General features: G+C 43.5%; 1 protein-coding gene and 1 long non-coding RNA gene across 3 annotated transcripts in view; both read left to right on the top strand.

Moving 5' to 3' along the window:
- LOC143267794 (uncharacterized) overlaps positions 1 to 4,905 on the top strand; it is a 36,752-nt gene extending 31,847 nt beyond the window's left edge. The window contains exon 5 of the long non-coding RNA XR_013043299.1: positions 4,647 to 4,905. This is a non-coding gene — a long non-coding RNA (uncharacterized LOC143267794). The remainder of the gene's footprint in view (positions 1 to 4,646) is intronic.
- Positions 4,906 to 8,575: 3,670 nt separating this feature from the next.
- Positions 8,576 to 18,140, top strand: part of Nek7 (NIMA related kinase 7) — a 145,199-nt gene continuing 135,634 nt past the window's right edge. The window contains exon 1 of one of the 2 annotated variants that reach the window (XM_006982416.4): positions 8,576 to 8,673. The gene's annotated coding sequence lies outside the window, so the exon portion shown is untranslated. Of the gene's footprint in view, positions 8,797 to 18,140 lie in introns of both variants that reach the window. The other variant, XM_006982415.3, reaches the window with a different exon arrangement.

Genomic DNA, 18,140 nt, shown 5'->3' with positions numbered 1-18,140 from the left:
AATTACTTTTTCATTATTGATTTTCCATTATTTTCCAATGTAAAAAAAATCATTAGAGCAATGAAGGCTTTCACAGATCATTGGAATCAATTCCCTGCCTCCTCTTCAATCCAGTGAAAATTTTGGTCTTCAAATTTTACATTTTGCTTAAAATACTCAAACATTTTACATTCACTTCTCTGTCTCCCTGTTTTTGTCTCTTTTTCTCTTTCTGTCTGTCTATGTCTCTCTCTCTCTCTCTCTCTCTCTTTCTGCATGTGACATAATGCACATGTACAGTTCAAAGGACAAGTCTGTGGAATCAGCATTCTTCTTTAACCATGTGGGGTCCAAGGATAGCATTCATTCCTCAGATTTGGCAGCAAGTAGCTGTAGCCATTAGGCAATCTTTCCAGCCCTTTTAAAAAACTTTTTTTTTTTTATAACAAAGATTGTATTACTCACTCTTTGCTCATTTTAAGGTAGTAGAGGAAATGCATTTGAAGCTCACACATGTTCATGTTGAAAAATGTCTTAGAAACAATGACATGTTGAAGAATTCAGTAGAGTCCTGGAGCTTTAGAAGAACTCAGTAAGTTCAAGAAAGAAAGAAGACAAGAAAGAAAGTGGGAGGTTGGGACAAAAGGAAGAGAGGGAGGAAGGAAGGAAAGAAGGAGGCAGAGAGAGAGAGAGGGAAAGAGAGTTGGTAGACTGTGAGGAAAAAAAGGGAATGGAATGTGCTAAAGAGTTCTGAGGACTAATTAAGTTTTCTTCCCCAAACACACACAAAATTTTAAAGCTTTCTGGGAGGGAGACATCTCCAAGTTTGCTTTCACAGGCTTCTATAGTTGGACCTTAAACTCCCCCGAAGTTCCCTACATTGAAGGCCTAACACCCAGCTTGTGCTATTGGTAGGCAGTGAAAACATTAAGAGATCAGGTCAAGCAAGAGATCTTTAAGTAATTGGGGGCATGCCCTGAAAGTGGTAGTGGGACCCCACTGTCTTCTGTCTTTCTCTCTAACCTGGCTAAAAGGTGGACTGGCATTTTCTGGCCTGTGCTCAGGCCATGATGTACTTTGCAACTATAGGCCTCAGGGAATGGGAGCAATTGGTCATCAACTGAAACCTTCCGTACTATGAGTCACGTAAGCCTTTCTGCTTTTTAAGTTGCTTAATCACAGGTATTTATTACAGCAATGGAAAGCTAACACATGTATGAAAATTTACTAGGTTACTAGTGACCTAACTGCTTCTGAATTAGTCAAGACCAAGACATTACATTCCCAGGTCCACAGGCTCCCGCATGCTTTCTTTCCAAGTGGGAGGAAGGGCAACAGTGGAGTCTTTGACCTTATGTACTTTGCTGTCTCCTTCCTTATCATCACAGCCTTGTTGTTGTTTGTTTCTCCTCTTTTGTGGGGGCCACCACCCAGATCCCAAATAAATCACACACGGAGGCTTGTCAATTATGAAGGCCCAGCCTTAAGCTTGCCTTATTTCTAGCCAGCTTTACTTACCTTGAATTATCCCATCTACCTTCTGCCTCTGGGCTTTTCCCATTCTCTTACATCTATAAATCTTACTCCTACCTCATAGCTTGCTACATAACTGGGTGATTGGCCCCTGGAGTCCACCTCCTTCTCTGACTACTTCCTTCTTCACTCTTCCAACTCTGTTCTTCTTTTTCTCCCAGATTTCTCTTTCTCTATATTCTCTCTGCCTGCCAGCCCCATATCTCTCTCTCTCTCTCTCTCTCTCTCTCTCTCTCTCTCTCTCTCTCTCTCTCTCTCTCTCTCTCTCCTGCCTTGCCATTGGCCGTTTAGTTCTTTATTAGACCAGTCAGGTGTTTTAGACAGGCAAAGTAACACAGGTTCACAGAGTTAAACAAATGTAACATAAACAAAAGTAAGATACCTTAAAATAATATTCTATAACACAGTCTACTTGTTGTAACACTTGCAGAGAGAAGCCTCGACCACTCCATTTAAAGAGCCTCCCCCCACCCCCCGACTTTGTTGCTCCCTTTGGAGCAGCTTATCCTCTGCTCTTTCAGGCTGTCTACTTATCCCCATAGGGTGCTCATTAAGTTAGTTTAATGTGTAGCTCATTTCCAAAAGTATGTCCATGGTGCCAGAGATAGCAAAGATCAAAAAACATTTAAGGTCCTCCAAAGAAATGAAAGCCTGCATATTAATTACAAGTTTCAGTTTGAAAGTAAATTGGTAGGAGTTATTAACTTCAGAATTAGAAGACTCAAAATGTATCGCTAATTCATGAAGGTAAATGAGAGCAGATCTATGCCTGCCTCCCTTGGTGTGGGGGTGGCGGGGGGGGGGGGGGGGGGGGGGGGGAAGCAAGGGTAAAGCGGCTGAGTTGAACATTTCCCCAGTGCTACGCTGCAAACAAGCGAATAGACAAACCCACAACGGGGCAAGTTTTGTTTCTAGGCAGGTTACATTTTAAACCAGGCCAGAGACAGGAAGCACATTCCATTTTAATATTTCATGAGAACAGAATGTTTGATTATTTAGCCTGAAAGTTTACAAAGTTTAGAGCAAATTGTAGGCCATATCTTTTTTTAAATCTTTTTTTTTTTTTCATTTTTGAGATGATAATATAATTACAATTCTCCCTTTCCTTGCCCTATCTTTTTGGACACTGTTCTTGTTTCACTGTTTTTAGGGTGGAGAATGGTGAGCTTTTTGTGTATGGTGTGTAGTCTTGCTGCCTTTGTTCACACAGGCTGGAAGAACTGCATGTGGTTTGTTACCAATTGTTGGCACTTCCATCCTCCACTTAGGTCCTGTCTTCATTTTAACCTTAGCATCTGATCCCAATCTGCCATCCTTGAAGGAGCCCTGGAAGCTCCTTCTAAAATTCTTCTAAAATTCCACACCAAATGCTGTTGCCCCTAAAACTCATACAGAGCGGCTACTAGCTTTCTGTAAGTGTGAAATCCTTCACATAGCAGACCGAATTCTTCACATAGCACTGCATGGCTAGAAACAGGCAGATTGTTAGCACTCATTTTTGTATTGTTTATGGTTCTATAACCTTGAGGAATCATAAATCAGGAAATCCACAGAAATCCACAAAAGAGTAGAACCCAGAATCCTGAGACTGCCTGATAGAGGTGAAGTTTCTGAGACAGAACAGCAGCACAAAATCAGGTGTGACTATTCCAACTTAATACAATCCCCTTACATATTTAGATTTTCAGGTCATTATAATAAATGTATTAATTCCTTATTAATAATAGTAAAGATTTAGTTGTACATGAAGAGTAGACATATACATTTTTAAAATTTATATTAAAAATTAAATCTAATTCATGATAAGATTCACTTTCTTGTTTTGTTTTCCCCCCTTTTATCATCTCTATTTTTATTTCCACAAAGTTTCTATTGTAATCAAAGAAACACACTTTACTGCTTAGATAGGAGTCACGGGGATAGTACTGCAGATCTATTAATTTAATTTAAAAATGAAGAACTAATGTTTTAATTATATAACTTCAGAAAGACATTAGTTTTGACTTTTAATTTCAGTGAGGAAAGGGTAAATAAAAGACAAGATTTAAGTTGTTATGTCTTTTGGTTGTTCCAACTACTTTGTTAAAAATATATAAAATTAGATTTAAAAACATATTCCTTTAGAAGGTAACAGAATACATGCGGTATGATAACAGAATAGGGGAAGGCAATCTGGACAAGGAAGGGACTAGCCAGAGGGGGAAGGGGGAGTATGTGGAAGGGATACATTAGAAAAATTATAATGGCACATATGTATGAAAATACCATAATACATATATTACGTTATATGCTAACCTAAAACATCAATGAAAATTTATTTATCCATATAGTTAATAATTTAAAAATTCCATAGATTAAATAAACCTACTAGCTCTACAGCGGTAAATAACACAGAAGGACAAATGTAACTCTATCAAGATAAGGTTACTTTGAGGAACATTCTACTGTTTGCCTTCCACACTTTTAGAGAGCAAATCATACCATAAGGCTGATGGATATGGACAGGCCTGCCTTAGTGCCACTTGAGTGGTATATGCAGTGCAAAATTCTCGAGCCTTGGAAACGGCAGTGTTCTATAAGTCTCATTCCCTAAGCTTCTTGTTCTACACAATGCTGATTTTTGCATGAACACAGCAATAGTTCAGAGAGTAAAGAAAAAAAAATCTCCATAATTGGGACGGCAGCCAGTGGTAAATTCAGTGGCATAATCACAAAAGCTGCTGAGGCTGTTTATGATTGACTAGGCTCATTGTTCTAAAGTGTGGGGAGACTGCTTTCAGTAATACCTTTGGATTCAATGGAGCACTATTCCACATCTGATTTAACTCACACCCTGGGCTTCCTAGCAGCTTGAACATTAGCACCCAATTGAACTGCTGAAAAAAATTACTGAAGTATTTTATACTTCTGTCATTAAGTAGAAGATTGAAGAAATGTACATTGTAAGCGGTCAATACTTAACTATGAACAAAGAGGGTTGGAAAGAGGAAAACAGTATCGGCTTTCACTCTTTTCACTGAATGTGTGAGGGGCAGGCTTTGGAAATGTAACCTGAGGCAAGCCTCTCAATGCAAGTATGAGGAAATACTAACACTAAATAGAAGTACTTATTGTCTTGCTCTCATTCCTGTTAGGAAATAGACCACTGCTCCTATTGTCCACACCTGAGTGGATCTGGCACATTCTAAAGCTGGAATGAGGAACACAAAGCGACATCTCTGAGAAGAGGTGGATGGAGACAGAAGAGGAAAACTCAGCACCATTCTTTGAAACCTTTCCATTGGGCTGTGTAAAATGACAGGGTATTTATAACATCTTATTTCCAAGGAGACACAAAAGCATGCGCTCATGTGACAGAGAAACCTGCAATTAAAAACTGTCTTTGAGATTTGATTACTGTATTGCCCTGGGTTTCTGACAGTATAGATAACTGAGGGGTGCTTACAAACTGTGGCGATGGCTGGAGGTACCACAGCTACTGAGGAAATTGCATTTGCAAAATGACTTCATAGTTTGGCTCCACAGGATAGGGTGTAACTTCTTAATATCTTTCCCACATTGTTCTTTGTGCCCATTGCATATTGGTCCTTTGACTTTTGTAAAGGGAAAGAAACCTAAATTCAGTAGAATTCTGTTGAGCAGAGGAATTGTGATATGAATAGAGGCTGCTGTTTGGACTGATTGCTTTCTGTTTTGCACAAGTCTATCTCCGTGTTTTATATTTAAAATATATCTCACAACCTCTCTTCAGTTTCAAAACTACTGCAAAAATAGTCATGAAAAGGCTCCTGTCAGTATGGCACTATTTTTAACCAAGAACTATATCCCCAAGCTATCATAACTCAATAATTGGGACACAATAGCATTGCATCTCTGTGATTGTGAATTACAGGGATTTGTGTGAGGAAAAAATGAAGATGGATTCAGCTGTTTTTATTGGAAGCTCATCTGCTCACAATCCACTAACAATTGCAAGGAGCCGTTAAATATGGGAAGGAAATTTGCTAATATTTTTCATGGGTGTTTTCAAAGCATCATATTTACTTTCTGACACTGTACAGTGACCACAAGCCAAGGGCAGAGAAAAGCGATCTCCCTTGGGCTGTCTGCAGTCTGTTTTCTGACTTCCTCCTCTTGGCCCAGTTTAGTCCAGACATTTCAACAGCTTGACTAAGCCTCATCACCATTTAGCTGCCAAGCTTAGTGGCTGCCAGTCTCCCTAGTAGCTTTTTAAGTGCACCTGTTACCAGCACTGTGTTTCTATGTTTGAATCAAGAAGGCTAGACCTTTCCGGTCTACCCCAGTGGCCAGGTTCTCCCTCAAAGGTGAATTATTTTTAATATTACTTCATCATTCTTCTTCAGGGAAAAAAATTTTTTCCTCATAAGTTTCTTTCCTTGTGGAGAAATTACATTTATGCCAAAACTGTTATGCAACATCTGTTTTGGGTTAGTTTATGGAGAAATGGGTTTTCAGCATAAATACTGCTGATAATTTTTTTTTTCTTGTGTGGGGCCTGCAGATCTGTATGAAAAATACCTGAAGACTTGGTTAGGAACTGAGAGGTTTTAAGAATGATATCTAAATACCATTTATAACGAAGTTAATCTGATATGTAATATATGTATTACGTGGTAATTATGTATAAATGCAGGGTCCTTCATACGAAGGACTGTAATTAACGCATATCATGGAGCTAAGGCAGTATTTTGGGAGCAAGCTCAGCGGACAGATGAATGGAAAAGCAGTTAAAGCTGCCTCTTAAATGTCCTGGACCAGAGGAGCCTCCTTGGGCAGTCTCCTCTGCTTTTCCATTAATGTTTGCTCCAGGCCAGGAGGCCGGCTGCTGGTGGCTGGGAATAACCTTGCCTACTCACAACAAAGGTGATATAAATTTAGAAAGAAAAAAATATAGTGTCTTCTGTTTTGACTCTCTTCCCAGTCTTTGAAACACTGTATACTATTTATCTGTAGCCATGAAGCCTTTATAAGTGGAAAAAAAACAGGGCATGTTAGATTATTTAATTCTTTGAACATCATATAACAATAAAGGGGTTCTTCCTAGAAAAAGTCTTTGCAGCCAGTAAGGATGTTTGAGCTAACATCTAATTTGAGGAACACTAAGTGTTCTTTACCTAAAGTGTTTGCTTATCAGTGGACTATTGATCTGTAGATAAATTGCTGGTGTGTTTAAAAGTGGACTATTGTAAAGCTACCTGTTAATTTATATTTTCTAAAATGCTAATATCAACTATAGTAAGAAGCTCTGAAGCATGCAGCTGGCCCAGGGTTGAATTTTACCTTGAAGATGTCTGTTCATTTTTCTACAAGCTATGGCAACTCCAGTGACATCGGTCCCATGACTGCTTTGGTGTGACAGGACCATGTGATATGGTTCACGTACTGGCTTCATCCTATCTTCCTCTCATACAGCACATTCAATATGCCAGCAAATCTTGTTGGCTCAACCAAGGGAATATATTTGAGGTCTGCTAGCACATTGGTCTAAGCCTGATTAATATTTTCAGGGACAATTATTATCTTTTTTCAACTTCTAGTTGCTCCATCCTGCAGTTACTCTCCACAGTGCTGTTGACTCTCAACTTCCTCCTGTCATGGCTTTCCATTTCATTCAAAATAAAATATGAGCTCAAAATTCTCTACCTATCCCTTTTCTGGTATCTCACCCCCCCCTCTTCCTTCATCAGCTGCTGTCCCTTGCTCACTGGATTCTGCATGCATTGACTTCCAGGCTGTTTCTCCAACACGGCAAACCCACTTCCACACAGGAGGGTAACTTCGCATTTTCCGTGTAAAATATTCTATCCCCCGACAGCCACACGACTCCTTTCCTTACTCCTACAGCCTCTGCCTAGCGGGTTTTCCACATAAGCATATTTAAAGTGGCACTCATGCCCACCCGCCAGCTTTGTGTCTCTATGACTTGCCATCAGATATAAAAGACATTGGGTATTCTGGACTTGCGCGTTGACGTTGTACGAAACCAGGGCTCTTGCAGGTAGGTGTATCACTGAGCCCTCATCTTAGAACTCCACATGTGTGCAGTTTAAGCCACTTGCACCAAGGTCTCCTCTTGGAATCTGAATTTTCTTTCTAAAATTAAAGTTTACAATTTTTTTTTTCTAATTATACCACACACACACACACACACACACACACACACTCGTGTGTGTGCCGCATTGCCGTGAGGATGTCAGAAAACAACTTGTGGGAGTCAGTTCTCTCCCATCATGTGGGTCCTGGGAATCAACTTCAGTTCACCAGGCTTGGTAGCAAGAGCCTTTAACTCCCGTGCCATCTCGCTGGCCTAAACTTTGTAAATCCTAATTCCATCGTTTAAACATATTTGAGCTAATCCCGTTTTGGGGGCTCTACTTTCTTTGGCAGGGGAATGAAACCAGAGAAAGACCTAGAGATACCGAATGACTAGGCTCTGCGCTCAAAAAACGCCGCTGTATCTCATTTCTCAGGAGAGACATTAAGGCTGTTCTTAAGACAAAAGACCTTGACAATTTGAAGTTCAAAGACTGGCCACTCAAGGGAGACCAGAACCCAGACATGACGTACTCTATACTGCCTCCTAGCCGGCTGCCTCAGTAGTTCAAGTCTGGTTAGTGAAACAGTAGGAATCAAAGCATTGCTTTTTCAGCAGCTCCATACATGGAGAGGCAGACCCATATTGCAAACATGTGGCTTGCAAAGTAGTGTAATATTTCTGTATAAGTATACCCATATCTCAAAGATCTTGTATCTCGACCCAGGTAGTTCAACTTTCGGAAGCGTCCTGAAAGGCATTCCCAACGCTGGGACGTTCAAGTCAAGGCTGGCTTTAGGTAGACTCCGGGAAAACTCTTGTTTCCCTGCACTGACACGGGGTAGAGGCTGTTTAAGCCACTTGGTAAAAGAGAATAGGATCAAAACACGGTGATCTGGAGGCAGGGTCCGACCGCCATAAGCGAGGCACACCCCAGTTCTCTGGAAAGCAGCTGCGTGGGCTCCGGAGCTGGGTGCGGGCGCGGGGAGGGGCCTGCGGCGGCCCGCCCTCTCCTCGGGGATGCCGGGATGTTTACCCTCCTGACAGCCGCGGCCGCGGGAGGAGGAGCGGAGCCGGGAGGATGGGCGGCCGCTAGGCTCGCACTGGTAAGCGCTGGCCGAGCGGGGTGGGAGCCGGCGCCTGCAGCGGCGCGGGCAGAGGCGATCGGCCCGGGGTCCCGCAGCCCGCAGCCCTGCAGCTCGCGTGGACCGAGCGGCCCCAGCGTCCCGGTGAGTCTGCACGGCCCGTCCGGGTGGGGCCGGTGCTGGGAGCGGGCGGGCCGCGTGGAGCCTCCGGCTCGCGTGCCTCCGAGGTCGGGCCGGGCCGCCTGCAGCTGGCGGAGGGCGGTGCAGGCCGCTGGCGGCGGGAGATCGGCTCCCCAGGAGCCGCGACCCCCGGGAAGCTCCGCTGAGCTGGTGGCGGCGGCAACAGGTCTCCGTGCTCCGACGGGAGGAACTCCAGCGAAGACCCGCCTCCGGGCCGAGCTCATTGGCCACCGTGGCTATTTACCGCTCGCGGATTGGCTCAACCGAGTCGGCTGCAGCTCAGTTTAGAAAAAGTGAAGTTCACCGACCTGGGGACTCGGGGTGGCGGGGTAGCAGGGTCGGGAAGCGATCGAGACCGATCCCGGGCTGGGATGCCACAAAGTGTGAGCCGAGTCACAAAGTGGGCCTAGGTGAAGTTAGAGGGCAGTGGAGGATGCTGCTAAGCAGTGCCAGCTGCCTCCGCCTGGTGCTGGAGGCCTTGCAAGACCCACAGTAGATGCTTTTTTGGGTTCACATATTGTACTCGCAAAGCCGAAGTCTTTGCCCTCGTTAAATACTAAGAATATATTTACTTTAGAGCAAGATATGTTTATGCCCTTTACAATTCTGGTGATGGAACTGAAGACTTTAAGAAAAAAAAAAAAACAGTATAGAGATGGGACAACTTTTTTTTTTCCCTTTGAGATTACTAATCGTAAAGGTTGTAACTAAACACAGTCAGAGGCCCGTAGTTTGTATTGTTAGGACTACTCTTTAGTTTCTCCTCCAAGGAATCTGCAGTTCCCAGTAGTCACGTTTACCCTCCAGCCGTTCACGACCGTGTGCTTTGATAGGTTGTTTTACAGAATACTCAGAATATGTGTATGACAAGTCGGTTCTCTTCTGGACGATGGGATGTTGATGTGATCCAAGAGCGGCTTAGTACCCACTCTCAAAAAATGTATAATACGTTTGGGACAACCGGACAAACTCCGAAAACGGTGAATAATAAAAAAAAAAAAAATAGTTAAGCCTCCAGTGCATGGTAGCATTTCTGGCCGGTATTCATGGCTGCTGTATTTGGCGACGGCCAGTGCACTTGATTCAGCTGGCATACCACCTAAGTAGTTATTTTATCGTCATAGCTCCAAGAGATCCGGTCCATAATTTGTTTTTACTTCCCAAACCGCTGCATCCTCTGCTTTGGTGGGGGTTGAGGGGGGGGTTGGACGTTTGGAAAAACTTTACTTCTTAGAGGGGCAGTAAAGTGGATGGGGGTGGGGGATGAGGGGAGGGCCTGTGGAGAAAGAGGAGAAGGGACTCTGGGGTGGAGTGGAATCGGGGACCCGGGGTGACCATGCAGTCCTCAGATTCCGCTCTAAGGTGGGAGAACCCGCCCATCAGGGCACTGACAGCCACCGCAGCCAATGGACGGCGAGGACACCCGGCCCTAGCTCAGGAGGGCGGGTACTTCCTACCGCTGCCCTGGCCTGGGAGAGGGAGGCCAAGTTTCTCTGAGGATGTGGGCCTGTGGAAAGCAGGGCTGAGGCTCTAGGTCTTGTGAAATCAGTGCATAAAAATAGAGGGAGGGGGCTCTGGTTTCCTTTGCACCCTTTGTTAACTTTCAAGATTCGGGCTCAGCTTGCAGTCACCGCTTCCACCGAAACCACAGTAGATAAGAAACGAACCTGGTCAGCAAATTAAATATAGTCGGTGACTGACTGGGGCTTTACCCTGGGGTCATCTGAAACTGAAAACCAAGAACTGCCAGAAGAAAACTCGGTAGACGCTTTCATGGCAGTTTGGCCGTCTTCCTACGGCTAAGACACTCGAGTTTAAAAAGTCAAGACTGCGTTTTCAGACAAACAGACTTATTTTGCAATCTGAACTATTCCTCAAGTGTATTTATCTGGATAATACCTGTCTCACGTCACCCCTTTCCCGCAAACATGCTTCCTTGGCTGGACACTTAGGAGATTGCTCTCCAGTGGTACAACAGAAGGAAAATGCCCCTTGTCTGATGGCCGCACACCAGTGGAGGAGGGGAGCAGAGGCCGCACGGCTGGCATGCCCTTCCTTACTAAATTAAAACCCAGCATGGCAGTTTCAAATTAGCTGAAGTGCGGAGCAGTTGCACTCTTTACAGCTAAGTACTGCCAGGACTCTTCTCCCACTTCCGGCCTCCCGGGGACTGCAGTTGAAGTCTTTCAGCCCTGGCTTACTACAAACTTTAGCATTTACAAAAAAAGAAAAAAGAAAAAAAATTAAGTGATTTAAAAAAAAATAGATTCTGTTACTATTATGAGAATGTGCAGGGTAGCTGTTCCCAGTTTCACCTAAGCGTCTTTTCAAATGTGTGAGTTGTGTGTGGGCAGATATTTTACTTCATAATCTAAACGGCAATGTAGCGGCAAATTTACTGTAGTCCTGAAGATGTGTGAATGACATGGGTGGTTACTGTGTACACTGAATTGATCTATCTGCACTTCTACAAATGGAGCAACATTTTCTAAGAAGCATTTCTTTACACTTTTGAACTTGTTTCAGCTTAATTCATCCTCTTGCAGTTTTTTTTTTTGTTTGTGGAGATTTATGGGTGAAATAACATTAGGTTATAGAAGTATAGCCAAGCATATGCATTTGTGTAATTTGATGGAAGTTGGCAATTTAATTTGTTTTTCCCTTGACATATGGTCTCACTTTGTAGCCTTTGCTGGCCTGGAACTCACTGTGGATCCAGCCCAGCATGGCTTCAAACTCAGGGCATGCTCCTGCCTCAGCTTCTCAAGGGCTGAGATTATCGGCATGAGTTAACTATTCTGGGTTTAGAATTTTTAAATTTACACAACTTATGAGCTGTAAAACATCTAGACTACTGTTTTGTCATTTGTCAATCAATAGTTTGATTATCCCTATGGTGTTTCTCAAAATATTTTTTTTTTCTAAAGAAAACAGCTTATAGTTTGTGCTTTTTTGATAAAGGGTGGGAATGAGGACAGAGCCTTAGGAACAGTCTTTTCTTTTTTGATAAATGATTTTTTTAAACCTTTATTTAAAAACCACTTTATCATACTGTGTATGATACCCTAATAGGATGAGGTGTACTGGAGTTAATAGCTGTCCACAGTATTATGCAGTGTACAAAAGAGAAAAATGTACTGGTTTGTAAAAATTTACAGATTCGTGTTTTCTATGATTTAGGGAAAATAGTCCTTTTTGTGCATTGCCACAGCTCTTGTGTGGACAGTAGTTAAGGGCTACTTTAAACTCCAACTGCTTTTGTACAGATAGGGATTCACAAACTCTAAACAGTCTGATAATAAGTATTTTTGGCTTTGTTGGCTGTATTGTCTGCTGGAGCTCCTGCCTTTATAGCCACAGACAATACCCATATATGTGGTTATAGTAGTGCTCCAATAAAACTTTATTTATATAGAAGATGACATCAAAGGCCTACGCGTGAATTCTAGGCCATTGAGTTTCCGACAGCAGTGCTCCGTAAACGTTTTTTATTCTTTTGACCTGTGTGAGAATTCTAATGAATTCCGTAGAATAATGGCCACCGTGCATTCCCAAATTTTGCTTCCCGGCACTCGTAAACATATGAGCCACTTAGGTTAGTGTCCTGCCGTGAAGGATAAGGGCGGCAGGGTAAAAGTGTTTACTAGACTAGAACAGATACCGAAAAGATTTGATAGAGAAAATAATCTGTAAGAAGAGACAGAGATGCAGGGGGGCAAATACTCAGAGAGAGAAGCCCGGAGAGGGGATGAGGGGGCTGTCTCTACAGTTAGGTTTAGACAGCCTTTGCATCTGGGAACCCCAGACCCATCCTATAATGCAGGGTGAGTATGTGAGTGTGGACTGTTGGTTTCCTGCTTCCTCCTTAGCAAACTAAGGTAGGATCCAATGCCAGTCATTTCTCTCTACTTTTTAACTGGTGAATTTTGATGTGTTTCATCAATGAGTTCTTATTTTAGCCTGCTGGTATGACTATTACCATTAGAGGGAATTCTGGGCATATGTGATTTAGTAAGCTCCTTTCCCCCTTTTCCTTTTTAAAGAAAAGTAGGGAAATTGAGAACTAATGTCACATGCCTGTAATCCTAGACAGGGTAAGCTGAGGCAGAGAGTATTGGGAGTTAGTGCAGCTTGGACTACATAATATCTCAAACAACGACTCCATCTACCACAACAGAAAACAAAACAAAACAATGCCCCCCCCCCAAAAAAAAAAGGAAAGAAAAGTGGACTTAGTCTTTCTAGTAAAAAAGGAAACCAATAAATGGTTGCAAATGGCCCGCTGTCAAAGAGCGTGTGGCCACAGGGAGAAGTCGGGCCTCCTTCTGCTCAAAGAATGAGTTTTAGGCTGGCCGGGGTGCAGCTCCCGAGAAGCAGTGGAATGCAGTGGAAAATGAAACACCTTGCAAAGCACACAGTAGAACTTCTTCGTCCTAGCCAGCCGTGGATCTTAGCTGTATGGGAATTTCGACTCTGTAAGCCCTCAGGGAGGCTGGGTGGAAAGTGGGACATTTCGGAGCTTGTGCCCGGTGGCCTTCAGCTACAGGTAATGTCTTTATCTGACCCCCCACCCCCCCACCCCCCTGCGTGCTTGTATTCTCTTTTGCTGTGTTTACCATGATGTGAAGGGTCCAGGCACAGTGCCCTGGGTCTGTTTCCCTTCCTGTCAGTCTCGTTGAGCAATTTCAGTTTGTTCAGACTGTGGTTTTTCCGCCTCACATCAGCTTGCTTTGAATAGTAAATGAAAACGTCGTTGGAAGTGCAGAATGGTCGGTGAGGGGTGGTTTCATTTCACCCACCTCTTTATCCACGGAACTTTCAGGGGAGGGAGACGGTGGAGAGATACTTCTGATGACAGGTTCTGTCATCCACTCTGCACTGGCCCAGCCTCGCCTGAGGAGGGTGCCTCCCTGCTCAGCACTTCCAGCTTTTTCTCTGCTTGAGTTCCTTCTTTCCCTTTGCCCTGTGATTTCCATAGTTATAATTTAATGCTTTGCACATTTGAGGTGGCATTGTAATGATTGTTTATTAGTGGATGGAGCTGCAGTAAGGAGGAAGTTGCCGCTCTGGGGCCCCCAGAACTGTACCCTAGCCATTGCCATCACAGACATGGCATCACTGAGCCCCGGGACGCCATGGCCATGTGAGTTTCTTAGGGCTGCTCTAACAGACGACTAGCCGGCAGCATAGAACACCCTGGATTGATTCCATGCCAGTTCTGAAGGATGAGAGTTAGAGGTCGAGTTTCTCTTTGAAGGCTATGGGAAGTGTGTGCTGTGTCTCTTTTTTCTTTTTTAACTTTTCAGTATCGGTGGCAGACTTTTTCTTTATCTGCTTAATAAATATATCAATCTAAACTGCCTCTGTGATGTGATAATGTCACTATATGTCTATATCTGTGTCTTGCCATACAAGGACATCTTAAGAGTCCCATCTTTATCTCCAATCATTTTTCTGGTTTTAACTTGAGAGGTTTATTATGGCGTACAGCTACAGGGAGTACAGCCCTTTATGTGAGAAGAGTCATGGCGATGGGAGAGACTTGACCACGGTGGCAGGAGTGTGTGATACAATTTGTCCATAGCTTGGTGGTGCAGGAAACAGAGGAGTGGCCAGGAGCAGGGCCAGGCTTTACCTCTCCTGACTCTTCCTCCCCAAGTGACATATTCTCTGCTAGCTAGACTCTACTAGCTAGACTCAGTGTCACAAGGATCCACAGCCTCCCAAAGCAGCCACACCAGTTGGAGATGAAGGGTTCAAACACACCAGCCTGTGGCGAACATTTCACATTCAAGCCGTAACATTCTGCACTGGTGCCCATAGGTTTGTGGCTAGCTCACAATTCGAAATATGTTCAGTCTGACTTAGTCTTAACAGGTTCAACATTATTTAAAAGCCCCGCGTTTTAGCCATGAGCTTCTGTAAAATGAAGAAAATCTGAGTCATATACCTTCAATATCCAATAGCACAAAGAAAACATCATTCAAAAGAGGAGGAATGGAGCACGCAAGGAAAGATCCCAAGAGAAGCCTAGCGAACAAACGACAAATTCTATAACTCCTTATCCAGCACCCGGGGCCCTTGGTGGCAGCTTCTCGGCACTCATGGGTTTAGGTAGACCTTCTTGTCTGGCTCTGCCATTTGTAATACTTGTGATTTATCTGGGGTTGAATCTTCACGGTGCCTGCAGCTTTCCTCTGTCTACATTGTGATGTTCCTGGCACTTGCAACATCCTGGGGTCTCCACTGTGACTTAGACTTCACTTTTATAGTTTTGTCCTTTGTCCTTTAACACACTGTAAAATTTAGTGACAATATCTTTATCTATACTCTTCATTAGATTGTTTGCTGTATATGGATTTTAAAATTTCTGATGGTTTTGTCCATAATGGCAGATTTTCAGCTTGTGGAAGGGCTGTATCTTACAGACAAAGACGGGCATTGTTTTATACATTTATAATAGGAATAGTATTCTACTGAAACAGTAAAAAGAATGTTCTGGAACCAAGCTTCCACTTCCCATTATTATCTTGTAGTTTCCCCGAGGGGACTGCAAATGTCCAACTTACTAAGTCATGCATTTTCAGAAGTAGTAGGAAGCTGACAAAGTCTGGATGAGACAGACCTCTCATTGAATGTGGGAATCAACTGAAACTCAGAGACACAGGCTCGCTCCTCTGTGTCTCACTGGATCCCAGGTCCTCGGATAGACAACTTACACTTTTGTATGTTCCTTATTTTCTAATAGTGACGAAGCCTGTGTAGGTGTCACGGACTTCTGACCATGTGCACAGTGTGTTTTTTCAGTTGTCTTGAATTACCAAATGCATGGTGTTTTGTTGGTGGCACTGATCTGCTCAGTTAAAGACTTGCCGGTAGACAGGTAACACGCTCCCTTTTTCAGCAGCCACGTTAAAACCTGGAACACTTTATTCAGTCAGCAGATATCGGAATACTCAAGTGTGACCCTGGGAAGTATTTCTGTTGCAACGAGAAAAGAGAAACATTAGGGCTTTGGTCTTCCATCTCTACTTTGAAATAGGTTTAAAGGAGAAGAAATGGCCAGGGTAGAGGCTTGTCCTAGGGAGGAGTCCTTACTTACAGTAGTAGGTAAGACAGGAAAAGTTAGTGTTCCTGTGTAGTCAGTCACAAGTTGTCTGTCATTCCCACACAGATCAGATACCTTTGTTAGTAAACATCAGCCATTGCTATTTAGTATATTGAAAGTTTAATATAGACACTGATATTTTCACCTTCCAATGTCTTCTCTTCTGTGATGCAAACTCCAAATGGCGCCTCAGTTTCCTTTACCTGTTTAGTAATGATTTGCTCTTAGAAACTGAGTTGGGTTTACTCACTGTATGTGCTCCCTGTGTGGTAACAGTTCTTCTCGTCAAGTAGACATGGATCAGATCAACACTAGAGGATTTCGTGACTCCTTTAAACAGTCTGTATCCATTCACTCATCTAAAATAATTAATACATTGAAAAGTGTGTATGGCTTTTCAAAGTTGTTTTCTGAAGCTTCGGTCCTCAGAGTGCCTGTGTAAGAAATTCTGATTTGATGATCATGAGCTTTGGTATTGGAAGGGTTATTCTGGAGACTTGGGTTGTCAATACATCATGTAGGTGACTCAAGCAGGGGGTCCCTCAGGCTACCCCCGAGACTGCTCTGTTACAGCATTTTTTTCTTTTGTTTTCCTATACGTGTGTGTGTGTGTGTGTGTGTGTGTGTGTGTGTGTGTGTGTGTGTGTAGAGAGAGAGAGAGAGAGAGAGAGAGAGAGAGAGAGAGAGAGAAACAGAGACAGAGGCAGAGACAGAGAGACACAGAGAGAGAGAGAGAGTTCTTTCCCATTGTAGATATCATTTCCTTTCCAGCGGAGGTGGGCAATTCTGGGTGTAGCTTTCTTTTAGCAACCAGACTCTCTGAGCATATGTAAACAGCATCTCAGCTCAAAATATGGATACGTGTTTTGAAATCACTGTTAGAGACTAACCGTAATTACTAAGTAAGGAAGATAAATATTTTCTAAATAACAACTGAGCAAGGCAGAGAAGCGTTCACTTGAGAGGAGGTGAAAGGAAACAGCAAACATGTCAGCTTTCGCCGCCCCCCAGCCCCTTGCTAGTGCGCTGCTGCGTACACTGTGTGTTGCTCTGCCGCTTTTGGCATGGTTCCAGCGTTGTGGCTCAGTGTGAAAGCTTACCTCTTCCCTTGCTCCCGGGTTGCCTTGTTCTTTTTCTTTTCCTTCTTTTTTCTTTGCATAAGAGCAAACTTCCTTTGCTTGGCCATGTAGAGCTTTTGCCTCCAGCTCCCAAGGCCAGAGACCCACCTGCACTTACCCACCTCAGTACACATGGCTTTTCCGTCTTGAGTGTCTGGCCGGACTGGAAACCGTTCAAGAACGTTAGGATGAGTAGCTCCCTCCTTCCCTGCTTTTTCCATGACCGCTTTATTTCCACTTGGTGCTCTGATAGCATGTGACTGAGTTCCTTCAGACTTCCTTCCCCATCTGTAGACACGAGACTTTGCATATGGACGGACGATTCTTTGTCTACCGACGCCTATTTGGTCACTGGAAAACTGCTGCCAGTGATTTCTGTTTTAAACATAGACTTACTTCACGAGCACTGTAGCTCTTTTTTTTTTTGTTTATGACTCTTTCCCCATCCCCTTTCCCTGATGCTCTGTCAGAAAGAAGTCCAGGTTCATTTTGTATCTTTCCAAATGCCAAATGCAGGGTTTGACAATACAAGCTCACTGAATGGCCATGGAGCTCAGTTCCATGTCTGGCTTTGGGGAAAGCATTGGTAGAGTGGGTATGGACTCATGCATGCATGGAGAGTCTGAGCTAAACAATGCAGTACTGAGTACAGTACAGAGTGCCAGCACTTCTGTCTCCTGGACCATGATCTTGCACTGCACAAGGCCGCATTCTAGAACTCTTCATGAGGTCGGTGACCATGCTCAGGACGTCAGAAGTTCCACATTTTCTGTCTTGAAAATGCTGCAGGGTGTTTTGCATATGTATTTTGAGAACATTCAAAAGACGAGCCAGCTGGCTGCAGAGTTTGCTGCTAAAGTCAATTTCCAATCAGGGCGAGCTTTTCTGAAGCCCTATTTGCCAGGGACAGACCATGTGACCTCTGGAGCCTCCCAGCCTCTTTCAGATGGTTCTAAAATGACATTGCCTTTGTTTCTTACTTTTTCCCCTTTTTCTTCTTTATTCTTCCATTCCCAGAGAAACTTAAGAGCTGGTTGGTGAGTAGCCGAAAGTGAACCAAACTGCTGACATTTAAGGAAAGG

Source organism: Peromyscus maniculatus, chromosome 11 (assembly GCF_049852395.1).
Source record: "Peromyscus maniculatus bairdii isolate BWxNUB_F1_BW_parent chromosome 11, HU_Pman_BW_mat_3.1, whole genome shotgun sequence".
NCBI lineage: Eukaryota > Metazoa > Chordata > Mammalia > Rodentia > Cricetidae > Peromyscus > Peromyscus maniculatus.
This window is presented reverse-complemented; position numbering and strand designations above follow the sequence as displayed.